The sequence below is a fragment of the Cyprinus carpio genome, chromosome A4 (assembly GCF_018340385.1).
Source record: "Cyprinus carpio isolate SPL01 chromosome A4, ASM1834038v1, whole genome shotgun sequence".
Classification (NCBI taxonomy): Eukaryota; Metazoa; Chordata; class Actinopteri; order Cypriniformes; family Cyprinidae; genus Cyprinus; species Cyprinus carpio.
In genome coordinates this window covers 34,136,355-34,150,726 of record NC_056575.1, presented here as the reverse complement: position 1 = coordinate 34,150,726, position 14,372 = coordinate 34,136,355, and the positions used below count along the sequence as shown (strand labels likewise).

Genomic DNA, 14,372 nt, shown 5'->3' with positions numbered 1-14,372 from the left:
TATGTGCTCTGAAGTACTACAATTTTTTTGAAGAGACCATGGTAGTGTTGTGCCTCGCTTGATCTTAGCTGTGTTCCACGGTTCCTGAGGGGCGCTGCTATTGCATTGGCTCGCTTTGCAAAGGTTATTATCACATCAAAATAAAAAAGTAAGCATGCTGTTTACACAAATAAACCCTGCATTATTAACATTATTGTAATGGTCCACTGATACTCTCAGTAATTTATGTACCACATAGCACAACATATTATCAGTGATATTTATAGCTTACTTGATACATTTTATAACTCAGACGATCGCAAACACCAATGACGGGATTATAATACATGGAGAATATTTACACCAAGAGCAGATATTCATTAACAGAAGCTTAGGTTACATTCATTCACACAAGCAGATGCTTTGTATGTGGGCCTGTACAATATATAGTTATAAACATATATGGCATATTTGTGAACAGAGAATAGCCTATCACAGTAAAGTTTTGTCCTATCATTCCTTACTGGCATTAATCTAGCAACATTATAACTCATATTACTTTTATATTGTATTGCAGTCTACGTTACTGGTAATACATTAAAAAAAACATTCCTGGCATCATGAAAACCATTTAGATTATCCTGTGAATGAAACTTCATAATGTTTTCACTTGATTATACATTTAGTCAGGAATTATAGTTTGGGAAGAAGTTTAACTAGTAAAATGTGCACGTATGTGAAAATATATACAAGTAGATTAATAAAAAAATTTTTTTTTTTTGAAAGAATTAGACACCCTACTCATGTTTATGATCTGGAATCAAGCTGCCTGCTGAATTATGTCTCATTTCTTTAGCGCAAAGCGAACAGTTAAAATTAAAAAAAAAAACAAACTTGAAGAACAGTCCGCTTGCTTTTGTTATCTGTATGGGCGTTTACACTCTGCGTGCTTCACGTGGACTATTATAATATCAATAGTGCGCTTAGCGCATAGGCGTGGTCGCATTAGATATAATGAATGGAGACGTGAAAGACAGGACATTGCTTGTTTTCATATGATTACTTTATCACAGAATATTTTGTTTTAGATAAGACTTGGCTCACTTTAAAAGTAGACATGTCAAGAGCTTTCTATAGATATATCTCTCATTGTCTCTGTGTTGAGTTTTTGCTGAGTTCATTTTAATAACGGGTTTCTAAATGAAGATCACTGGCAGGCACCGAGTCAGCCGACAGCACACCCTGTTTGTTTTCTTTATTTGTTAAATGCACAGTGTTTTGTTGTTATTATGTGTGTATACAAATAAAAAATAGCCCTTTACAGATTTGATTGATGTATTGCTCTTATCTGTACGATCAATACTGAAAGTGTAATTTAAGTTCTTTTTGATGTTATTAGGAGAAGATGCCACAAAACGCTTTTGTGACCCCAGAGGCTTAAGTACACACGCTAAGCTCTGCGTACTTTCTGAAATCCACATGGTGGTAAGTGTGCACGTTGAACACTTCGCACACTTTCTAAAATCCACGTAAGTGGTAAGTGTTCACGCAAGACTCTGCACACTTTCTGGGCTATTCTTGTGGTAGTACTTAAACTAGTATACACCTGCTGGTTTTCCAGGTGCTCTGGAAAAAACAGAGAACTCAACTCTCACGTGAGAGGAGAACTCCGAATTACAGAAAGGTAAGTAGCGCGCTCATAGCCAACCTTTTTGGGTAAAGGTTTTTAGTTTTTTGGCTAAACTTGACAGTACGCTTACTCTTTGATTCTAAACGATCATGTCTGAGGTCAAGCTCCCTCTCTCGTTGAGAGCTGGGGTTTATCCTCCCTTGGCTAGGTAACTTACTGCTAGCCGTTCCTCAGCATTGGAACATGCGGTAGTTCGAGCTCCCCTCTCATTTGAGAGCTGGGTGTTTGCCCCTCCCTCAGCGCAAGATATTACTGCGGAGGCCACTTCAGCATTAAACCATAAATCCAGTTGATAATTCTCAAACATACTGGTTTTGGGATGTACCATTCCATCTATGAGCTGCTCTTTCAGAGTGCCATGAGAGCCCCTTAGAATGGTTGTCCTAGAAATCCATGTTATGGTAAAGTGTGCAAGTGAAATCTTTGCACACTTTTCTATAATCCACACTGTGGTAAGTTGCAAACGCTAGTACTCTGTGTTCTTTTCAAAAATCCTATATGGTAAGGGCTTTGCACGGTTGCTTTGTACCCTTTCTTGAGCTGGTAAAAGCCCCGTTCATCTTGGGCACCACTCCACCTATTTATCCTCAGCATACCTGTTTAAACAGGGTGTGTTGATACTAGGGATCTGTTAAGACAGTTCCTTCAGCAAAGCTTATGCGAGAGCAGCGGTAGACCCTGTGTGACAGACCAAGACTTAGTATGATGCTAGGCTCTTGGGGCGCATCCCTTTAAAGGACATCTATTCGGACTCCAAGCCTTGAGCTCTACCCCAGGTCCAGTAGATCTGGCCTCCCTAACAGCGTTAAGTTGGGTATGTAGCCTAGGCCTTTGGCCGTAAGGTATAATGTTACGGACAGCCGTCTAACATTCCAGGGTCAACTCCCATGTAAATGGTAGAGTTGGTACTTAGTGCTCATGATGGTTCTGGCCTGCACTCCCCTCAGCATGGCAGTGTGGGTATACCGTTCCCTATAACAACCCCTAGAGGATGCAGTTCGAAGTTCCCTTGAAAGGGAACATCTCAGATTATTATGTAAGGCATGGTTCCCTGAGTAGGGAACGAGACACTGCTTTCTCTAGCTTCCTGCCATGCTTCGGACGCAAGGCTTCAGACGAAAGAAGTGGATGTGGATGACATGTTCTCCCGGCACCTATTTATACGATAGTGTGCACCGGTTAGTGATGTCATGTGGCTGTCACCGGCCAAACGTTTTGTTGGTTGTTTTTCAATGTATGCTTCAGACACTGAGTCACGACGAGGCGTTTCCCCATAGTGACCACTAGAGGACGCAGTGTCTCGTTCCCGTTTTTCAATGTATGCTTCAGACACTGGTCACGACAAGGCGTTTCCCCATAGTGACCCCTACAGGACGCAGTGTCTCGTTCCCTAGTCAGGGAACCATGATTACACAAGTAACCGGAGACCTTTTCTAACAAACATTTACTGTCACTTTTGTGATCACATTAACGTCACAAATAAAATATTTGAAACTTATTATTCAGTAATCCCCTGATGCATTTCAACAGGTCACGTGCATAGTCGTTCGCTATGCTGTTCATTTTGACACATGTATTGTCCATAATGCAGAGCCTCATGACCTGCCAAAAACAATGTTCCGTGAATTTGTTGATCACTTATTTGAATAAAAAAGTTATGTAAGAACATTGTATTTATTTGTTCCCATGATATAAACAAAAAAAAAAAAAAAGAATAAACGAATCATAAAAAAATGTAGCACACGATTAACTTAATAATGGAACTAAAATGCAGAGATGAAATGTAGGGCTTATGAATTGATTTTTTTTTTCCTAACTTGTAGTGTGGGGCCTCTGTGAATTTCAACATAGGCCTACAAAGTCCGTTGGCCCTACACATTAATATTGCAAGTTTTATTTAGAGTTCAGTGTTTATTCCTTGTGTGATTTGATGCGATATGAATACAAAATCTGATTTGAAGCCAAAATGTGCCATTTCTCATCACCATTGCATTGTCCAAAAACTGATGGTTCAAATTCACAATAAGCTTACAGAATACATGGGACCAGTACAAATAGTGGCAGCAGAGACTATGTATGATCACACTTTGGTTCCTAATTCAGAATGTGAAAAACATTTAATTATTATTAGAGCGAAAAAATTAAAGTTCACGTGTACTATAATATAATTATTCTTATTTTTTATGTGGGGTTGGGTTATCCTCATAAAACATGAACAGTGCTATTATCAAAAAAGTTAATTCTGCCTGTTTTCCACATCAAAATGCAGAATGATCCAGTGGATCTCATAAAAAATATATAGGCTGTAAGATTTTAACACAGCCTCTAAATCATATCTCACAGTCAATACCAGAACGGTCACCTTATAAAAAAGATGTGCATGATGCCACTGATTATTTTTATTATTGTGAAGTGTGTGTTTTAATGCAGAGATGTGTGTGTATTCTGCAGTTCTAAAACACATTGATTTATGTTACACCATAACTGCTTTGCTTTCATTTAGACTAGATAGAGTTAACATGCCATTTTAGACTAAATATACTAATAGCCCACTGACAAGGCAATGTTAACTGCTACTCATGAAAATGCTATTTAATACATTCGCCTGATAACTTGTCAAATTCAGTTTAAAGCTTCAAAACCTGCAAATGCATTTTGCAGATGCAGCAGTACCCACAAAGGTAAAAAGCTTGTTCTGGTTGATTACTATCTGTAAGAACTGAACAGTAGAAACCCAGTTGTGTGGAAAAATATTTACAGTTATCTCTTAATCATTAAAATATTTTTTTCCCCCAAAGAGATATAAAGACTGGAGAGCCAAAATATGAAAAAAAAAATAAATAAATAAAAAATAATTAAATGGCATCCTATTATTCATAAAGTAAATGTTGTGCCATATGTTTAACTGAGTAAACAACATGTGAACATGATGAAGTGATGTTTGAATAACTGATTGTGTGTTTGATGCTGCTGGAGCAGAAGTATGTTGAAAATGGATAACATCTCTGATGGGATGCATGACAGCAGTTTAAGTGAGTCTGAAACATTGCTTACCTCTGCGTTGTGTCGGTGCCAGTTTAATGGCAACAGTGATGAGGATCAGAAGTTTCTAGCTGTGCTTCATTTTACAATTTCAGCTCACCTCCATATTCAGATGTCACCTTGTGTGCTTAAGCTGAATGTCACTCAACATATTAACTATTTCAGTGTCTTAAAAATAATACAGAAAACATGACTTTAATCATCCATTTCCTCCTCATTGTACTATGTCATCCTCTGATATAGATTTGCTGCATGTCGCCTCTCTGATCAGCACTGTAAAGTTGTGTGGCTTTAGCTTTACAATCATCAGACTCCCATCTGAGAGAGCTGGACCTGAGTAACAATGACCTCCGGGACTCAGGAGTGGAGCTGCTCTCTGTTGGACTGAAGAGTTCACACTGTCAACTGAACATACTGAGGTTTGACATTCACGTTCACAAAAAGATGTTTCAGATAATGAAGTGTAATGAATACAGTAGGTAAGTCAACCAAACTGCTTATTACTGCTTTAAAGCTACAGAGGTAAATATAAAACCCATTCATATGCTGAAACTCCCTGTTATGGAATCACCCTGTAAACACTTTCCCTCTTTAAATTTATGCTGGAGTGCCAGAAAGATTTATAATCTTCCAAAATTTCATTCAAAAAATAGTCAGTAGTCAAGTCAGAAGGAGAGTGAACAAAGGACACATGTATTCAATTGGCATTACCTTAATAATTGTCACATAACATAAATCCAAAGGTTGGTAAGAGTAAACCAGAGGGGAAAAAAATCTACTATGACTCAAGAATGCAAATTTCAGTGTATTAGTGCACCAATTCTATCACACATCACCCTTCATTAGAACATAAAACACACAAAATACAACAGCATAGCAACAGCAGAGCTTTTAAATAGTCTTAAACTTGAAAAGTTGTTCAAAGAAAAAATAAGGGAAACAAAGTCACTTTATTCCATCAATAATAGCACTTGATATTACTCCTGATTCTGTTACTTCCACAGTGTTTTGATGAAGAAGTAAAGAAAAAAAGTCAGCTAGTTCCCACAATTAACTGCGCTTGATAATTGATATCCTGTTACTCACGCTCCACTGCTTTTACACTAGTTAACAGTCAGTTCCATCTTCAAACAACTTCTTATAATACCTCTGGAAAAGATTGCTTAATTCCTGTAGTCTCCATTTATGATAACTGGAATTCCATTAACACTGCAAACACCACAACAAAGGCAGTATATTTCATAGACAAGTGAATTCATAGTAGAATCATTAGGCAGATTAAATATCCATTTGTCGACAATCAACTTTCCATTGCAAAAAACAAATGAAAACTGCTCAGTAGAGATGAGGCTTCAAAGTAACTACCTTAATTTCATCCTCCCCACCATCACTCTTTTCAGCTCGTGGAATCCCGTACATCATCTTGCATCCGGTATTCCCAGACCGCACCAACATAGACACCATCTTTGTTGTGGCAGGTTTTTTGCCTAAATAATACATCTTTCGAACTGTGCCGTCCAATCTCAATATGAACTATTATTATATACACAAATCCACTTTATAATCAAATTTATTTCATGCTTTTTAAAATATAGAATTGCATTGCCACAACCCTACTTCCGGTCTACCTTGAATACCTTCACAACTGGCTTTTACCTATTTGCGATTTATTGGTTCAAACAGAACCTGCGTTAATGGCACTAAATTGTTTTAAACTGCATTAAAGTGCTATTTTGTGATGCATTATTATCACATTTATTTTGACAGCTCTAATAACACTTGTTGAACTTCTGCTATTGAGACAAAGTCTGAGCATTCAAATAAAAGCAACCAAGATTGTTCATTATACTGCTTCCTGCTGTCCCCATGCCTTTGTCTGTCTCTTGAGCTAATACAAGGCAGTTTTCAGGCAAGACGTGCTGTTAACTGGTTTTAGGTATCAGACAAAACTTGAACTGGCTTTGAATGCAAGACAAAATTGATGTCTAATGGTAGGAATTTGCTAATGAGATCATTATTTCTGATGCATCAGAACAATCTAACAAAATCCTTTGTTTTATGTAGACTGGTAGGTTTGTGGATTCACTGGTCAGTGCTGTGAGTTTGTCATCAGTTTTACAATCATCTAACACCCATCTGAGAGAGCTGGACCTGAGTAACAATGACCTGCAGGATTCAGGAATGAAGCTGCTTTCTGATGGATTGAAGAATTCTAACTGTCAACTGAACATACTGAGGTTTGACATTTTACATTATTATAAACTGTGTAAGCATATGTGTTTTGTAGTTGATGAAAATAATACAAATTAACAATTACTTGTTGGAAGGGCCACATTCCACTATTGTAGACAGCTTGGTTCCAATCAGACCGCAAAACATAATGACATCTGTATCAACATTTTACCAATTCTAGAGTTTAAAGTGAGCAGTGAGCCAAAACAACAGTGCTGTACACAACACAAGCACCCAGGGTCATTTATGGTAATAATATTTAGGTACTATATCCTTATCCTTACCTTTTAACCCTCTGAGGCCTGAGGGCGTTTTGGGGGCCTAGAGAAGTTTTGACATGCACTGATATTTGTGTTGCTTAGTTTGTGTTGCTTAGCTTAAAAGTAGACATGTCAAGCTTTCTATAGATATATCTCTCATGTCTCTTTGTTGAGTATTCACTGAGTTACAGTTCATTTTAATGACATGTTTCTAAATAAAGATAACCGCAGACCGAGGCTGCAGACAGCACTCCCTGTTTGTTTTCTTTATTTTATAAATGCACAAAGTTTTGTTGTTATTATGTGTGGATACAAATAAAACTAGGCCCTTTACAGATTCGATTGATGTATTGCTCTTATCTGTACGATCAAAACTGAAAGTGTAATTTAAGTTCTTTTTGGTGTTATCAGGAGAAAATGCCTCAAAACGCATATTTGCGTTAGTCAGCCCCAGAGGATTAACCTGTTAAACAGACCCCCCATTATGGGACTCACAGCTGAAAGTGCCCTACCTAAATTAAAATTGCAACAGTTCCTTACTTCAGTGTATCACACACATAATTTTGGTGTCTTTGAAGAAGACCCTTTGGGCTTTAATTTTCATCAACCAGAGTTGATAATGCTCAAAAAGATTAAAAGATATATACACTGAAGTGCCTTGAATTTTTTTTTTTATTTGATATAAAAATACATGAAATACGTCCTGGAGCAATCTAGAAAAGTAATGGGTTGAAAGTCACATGTCTCATGAGTTTCTAATTCAAATCTGAAGATACCATGAAAAATTTGATTCCTGCAACCATTTTTCTGAGACTATATCTAATTCCCCCCCCTACTCCCTAAATATAAAAAAATATTTACCAACTATATTGAAGGGTTTTACAAACTATTTTAGTCATTAAACATACCAATGCATAGTCATTCAATTATAAAACAATAGACAGAATCTTAGACATCATATAAATGATTTATTTGAGCTCTAGAAAAATACAATAAGAATAATTTGAGTAATAAAAATAAATAAGAAAAATAAAAAAGATTTAACTATGTATGCCAATTACAGTACATCCTGAGATTGGCAAAAATGCAGCATTTACTATTATTTTTGCTCATATAGTCAATTATCATGTGCTGATGGCCAGTTATAGAGATGGTAATCATACAAAAATAAATAATAATTGGTGCAAAAGCCGATCGCTAAGTTACACCTCCATCAGATGACAGGTGCGTCACAGCGCGCGTCACGAGTTGTCACAAGAGAGCGCCAGAATTAAAATAAACAATCTTCCGCCTATATTTGACTTTTTTTTTCTGGATCATCTCATTTTGTTTGTGACACTGTACGCTACAAAAGCATGCTGTTTTTTACTACCAAGATGCAGTTTTCTGAGCGTAAGTTATTCCATAAGGGACACAAACAATACTGTCCCTGAAGAACTGAAACATAAATAAAGAATTATCATCCATATTACAATGTTATTGCTTCATGGATTAAACATGCTCTATGAGTTGTCATTCAGTGAACCCTTCCTTACCTTTCTAACTAATCCGGGATTTACAGCTGTGGATGTGTTTATGACTCGCTATTACGATGAATCTGGTATATACTGCGTTTTGATTCTTCATGTTTTGATGTGTACTGCTTACACAAATGTAGCAAATACATTCTTTATAAGCTTTCTATTGAAAAACAGCGATCTGTCGTCGATGCTCGAGGCTTAGATCTTTATAATGATATATAGTTTGTCAAGATTAATTTTGTCCTGTTTCATTTAATCTATACGTAAACATTGACATGTGCAAACAAAGACAATTCAGTGCAGGGGCGTCCAGGTGTGGGTTAACAGGTTAATATTTATGTGCCAATTATGCTCAGCTGATGACATATTTAGCTTTTTTGTGGAAAAATTCACAGACAACTCTGCTTTGGATCACAGGGCCCCAAAATCCCAAATCCTCTTCTTTGATGACTATTTTGACTTTTTTTAGGACTGTTGCACTGCAGCTGTCTTCTAGCCATGTTTCGTTTAGAAACATAAAATCCAGATTGTTTGTGGTTATAAAGTCATTGATTAGAAATTATATATTTTTTAGTGAGCGAATGTTTAAAAATGCTAACTTTGCAGTGCTTTGTGTCTTTACATCAATCTTAGTTTGATGCATAATAGGCCGCAGATTAGATGAGTTTGCCCTTCGGCTTGAAAAGGTCTTAGACTTTCTATCACTTGATAAAACAGAAAATAGAGAAAGCTACAGGCACACTGGGTTCCCGCTTATTCGGTAAACATTTGTGAATGTTGCTGCTATTATAGCAGGGACCCGACACATATCACTGAGAGCTGCTATCAGTTGTTTTTGGTTCACCTACAGCAGATGGAGGGTTTGATTAGTTTGATTTACACCTGAGAAGACAAAGGCCCGCATAATGAGCTGCATAATGAGCCTTTCAGTCATGTGTGTGACTGAGAGGGAAGAGTTACAAGGAAGAATGTGAGGACAAAATAAATTTATATATTTTTATGTTTGTAGTTTATTAAGAATATATTTAATTATCCCACAAAATAACTTGAGATTCACTTGCGAGTGCGGTTAAACAGTTTATTAGGAACAATCAAAGCTGACTTTCAAAGCTGAATTTTTAGCATCATTACTCCAGTCACACGATCCTTCAGAAATCATTCTTATATTCTGATTTGCTACTCAAAAAAACATTTATTATTACTATTATTATTATTAATTTTGAAAAGAGCTGCAAATATTTTGTTCAGGTTTTTTTGATGAATTGAAAGAACAGCATAGTTTGTAACATGATTATTGTATTTATCATCACTTGTGTGCTAAATAAAAGTTTTATTTTCTATATATACTGACTCCAAGCTTTTGAATGGTATAGTGTATATTGTTACACTTGGAGTAAGACTGGATGCTGAAAATTTAGCTTTGACAACAGGAATAAATTAAATTTTTAAATATATTCAAATAGAAAGCAGTTATTTTAAATAGTAAAAATATTGAACAATATTGCTGCTTTAGCAAACTGGTATTGACTGGTATTGTGTAATGTTGAAATATATAAATGAACATCACATAACTAGCATTTCCAAAGTGTATATTGTTTATGTGCTCTGAAATAAACTAAATGATAAACTACATTATTAACATTATTTTGATGGTCAATGATACTAGCAGTACAGTAGAACATTTAGATGATGTGAATAAAACTTCATAATGTTTCACTTGATTATACAATTAGTCAGGAATTATAGTTTGGAAAAAGTCTAACTAGTAAAATGTGAACATGTTGTGTGAAAACTAATACAAGTAGATTAATAATAAAAAAAAGACTAACTCATGATCACTAAAACATAAAGATCCATCACTACATTACTTATGAAAACCAAAACCAAAACCCAAATCCAAACCTAATCCCAACTTCATCTTCTTGGTGCTTTGTGAATTATGTTTTATTCCTTTCAGCGCGAAGCGAACAGTAAAATAAAATAAAAAAAACCTTGAATAACAGTCTCGCTGCTCTGTTTTCTGTGGTATGGGCATTTACACGCTGTGAGCTTCACGTGGAACATTATAATATCAATAGCGTTCTCAGCGCGTGGACATGGTTGCATTAGATATAATGAAGGGAGAAGTGAAAGACGGGACATTGCGTTGTTTTCTTATGGATTACTTTATCACAGAATACTTGTTTTTGGTAGGACTTGCTTAGTTTAAAAGTAAACATGTCAAGCTTTCTATAGATATATCTCTCATGTCTCTGTTGAGTATTTGCTGAGTTACAGTATATTTTAATGACACGTTTCTAAATGCAGACCAAGGCTGCAGACAGCGCACCCTGTTTGTTTTCTTTATTTTGTAAATGCACAAAGTTTTGTTATTATGTTTGTATACAAATAAAAGTAGATCCTTTTCAGATTTGATTGATGTGTTGCTCTTATCTGTACGATCAAAACTGAAAGTGTAATTTAAGTTATTTTTTGGTGTTATCAGGAGCAGATGCCACAAAACGCGTATCCCCATTTGTCGACCCCAGAGGGTTAATCAAAACTGACTTACAGAATTTTTACTACAGGAACAATAATCTTAGTGCTTGCTTTTGGTAAAAATCACATTAAATGGCATATAACTCAACCCTACACTAATTAGTAATACAAATTATATGGTAGAAATGTTTGAGTTATTTTATATTTTACTGAGATCACTTCTGAAATTTAGAGGAGAGAAATGTGAGAGTTCCCTTTCAGTCGATCACTCTCAATGTCTCGTCGGTGACCGACAAATTGGAATCTCGCTTCGATAGACCAATCTACTTTGAGTGTAAACTAAACGAACCAATGCACATTGGCATGCAATTATTGCATCCAGCTGCTGCTGATCACAGCGTGAGTATAATAAGGCAGCAGATGCAATGCATACCAGCTTTTTGCTTCGGAGCCGAGCATTAGTATCGTTCTGCTAAACTGCGTCTGCTGTGAACTACGAGTTCAGCACGCTCTCGGAAGCTTCGTGTGGTTGGCGAGACGGCGCTTCAGCGGTGGTCGTTCCTGAATTGAGTGGGTTGCGCACCTGTCGTGTTGCAAGCGGCCAATTCCTCTGTGCGTGCGCCTCAGCACTAAAAGAGCATTTCCTAAAGAGCAAATTTCTCTAAAAGAGCTTCACGGGTGCGTCTTTGTAAAGACGATGGATCGTCCTTATAAGGATGCCGTTTCACCCGTGCGTTTCTGGGTGTGGTCGTTACCTGGCAATGGGTGATGGTCACAATCACTGTCTCACGTGTCTTGGCATCAAGCACACTGAGGTGGCCTTCGTGGATGAGTCATTTTCCCACTGCGGGAAGATGACCATCTCGGAGCTGCGAACCAGGCTCTGCTACCTTCAGGGGGGCGGAGTCCCGTTGCTGCTGCCGCGATCTGGGGCGCATTCTGGCGGCCGACAGACGAGAACCACTTCCTCCAGTAGCACGGGTGGTTTGAAGATTACAGTGGTGGCAAACCCCGCAGGTAACCAACCCTCTGGGGACCATCACTCCTCTTGCACCTCCAATCCAGTGGAGCACCTCATGAAACGCGCTGGGCTCTCTTCAAAGAGCGTACCAGCAGTATCCAGTTGGCCTCCCCCCGACCAGATGTCGATCTCAGCATTGGAGGAAGAGCTGTCCGAGGAAGATTCGGCCACGCTGCCGCCCCCCGGGACGGTGGCAAAACCTGAATCGGATCCGGAGATGACAGCTATGCTTTTCCGGGCCGCCGAGAGGGTAGGGCTCAAGTGGAAATCTCCACTGCGTCCCGAGCCCTCAAGGCAGGATGATTGGTTCTCAGCACCCCACCCCGGTGCCTTTATTCCCGGAAGTGCATGACGAGCTCACCAGGTTGTTGATGGTTCCTTTTACTGCCAGAAACCGGCAAGTGGGCTCCTCCTCCCTCACCACCATCGATGGCGGTGCAGCGAAGGGGCGATAGCGATGCAATTGTGTCCTAAGTCTGCCTCCTGCTAGCGGGGAGACCCCGGTGCTTCCTTCCCGGGCCTATAGGCATTCGTCTGGTCTAACAGGCAGAGCCTATATGACTTGCGGGGAAGCTGCTTCCGCCTTACACGCTATGGCGTTACTGCAGGTGCACCAGGCCAAGGCACTGAAGGACCTGCATGAGGGTGGTCACGATCTAGAAGTTCTGAAAGAACTCCGAACCGCCACTGACCTCGCGCTCGGAGCGACAAAGGTCACCACGCGCTCTCTGGGTCGTGCGATGTCCACGCTTGTGGTCCAGGAGCACCATCTCTGGCTGAGTCTGGTTGAAATGAGGGACGTCGACAAAGATCAGTTCCTTAACGCCACTGACCTCGCGCTCCGAGCGACAAAGGTCACCACGCGCTCTCTGGGTCGTGCGATGTCCACGCTTGTGGTCCAGGAGCACCATCTCTGGCTGAGTCTGGTTGAAATGAGGGACGTCGACAAAGATCAGTTCCTTAATGCCCCTGTGTCCCAGACCGGCCTCTTCGGTGACGTGGTCAAGAACCTGGCCCAGCAGTTCTCAGCTGCATGGGAGCAGACTGAGGCGGTCCAACCTTCTGCCCGGCGGGCAGCTGCTGCCACCACCCATCCGCAGGTTGTGCAGCGCTCCAGCCTGCTCGTCGCCGACCCTGCGTCCACTCCCCCACTCCCACCCCCCCACACCCGCATCCGCAGCAGCCTCCAGCAAGTGGAGCCACAGAGCTGGGCGTAGGCAGGACGCCCCACCCGTCCTGGCCCCCGTCAAACCTGGCGGTGAGCGGAAGAGCAAGAGGCCCCAGGACGTTACACCCAGAGAGAGGTAGCTGCTTTCTGGGGGATGGTGAAGGCACCTCTCCCTCCCCTGGAGGAGGAGAGCCAGGTGGAGAATCTGGAAATCTCAACAAGAGAGCGGTTTTCTTTATCTCTGGGTCCCTTAGGGCACAGAGAGTTGCAGACGGCCAAGCACCGGACCTCACTCATCCTCCTCCTTCGCCCGATGGCAGCAGTGGGCGGTTCGAGAGCGTCAACGAAGGCCCTACTCGCACCCTCTGCCAACCTGTGGAACCAGGTGAGCCTTGCACCCCACACTCACACCCCTCTCCGGTCCGCTCACAAGCCGCCTGAGTTGGGTCCCTGTGTTCCACCTCGCTGCCCCACTGCAGGTATAGCTGTGGTTCTGCTGGTCCCACTTGTACGGTTTTTAACCACCTGGTCAGCACTACCCAGCCTGTCTCGCTGGCTTCTGCGGACCAACAGCCCCGGCTATGCGATTCAGTTCGCCCGGCGTCCCCCCAAGTTCAGCGGTATCCGCTTCACTACAGTGAAAGCGTCCGATGCCCCTGTTCTGTGGATAGAGACTGCAGTCCTACTGGCGAAGGATGCGATAGAAGCCGGTCCCCTCCAGCCGATATGAAGAGACGGGGTTTTATAGCCCTTACTTCATTGTACCCAAGAAAAGTGGTGGGTTACGACCGATCTTGGATCTGCGAGTTTTGAACCGGGTCCTTCATCGGATACCATTCAAGATGTTGACGCAGAAACGCATCTTCGGGTGCGTCCGTTCCCGAGATTGGTTTGCAGTGATTGACCTGAAGGACGCGTACTTTAATGTATTGATCCTTCTGCGCCACAGACCTTTTCTGCGGTTTGCGTTTGAAGGACGGGC

General features: G+C 40.3%; 2 protein-coding genes across 3 annotated transcripts in view; both read left to right on the top strand.

The window, feature by feature from the left end:
- LOC109062990 (gastrula zinc finger protein XlCGF7.1-like) overlaps positions 1-14,372 on the top strand; it is a 972,510-nt gene that overhangs the window by 653,334 nt on the left and 304,804 nt on the right. The gene's annotated exons all lie outside the window — the stretch shown is intronic.
- LOC122140760 (stonustoxin subunit beta-like) overlaps positions 5,005-14,372 on the top strand; it is a 28,893-nt gene continuing 19,525 nt past the window's right edge. Inside the window, exon 1 of the mRNA XM_042745634.1 lies at positions 5,005-5,130. The gene's annotated coding sequence lies outside the window, so the exon portion shown is untranslated. The remainder of the gene's footprint in view (positions 5,131-14,372) is intronic.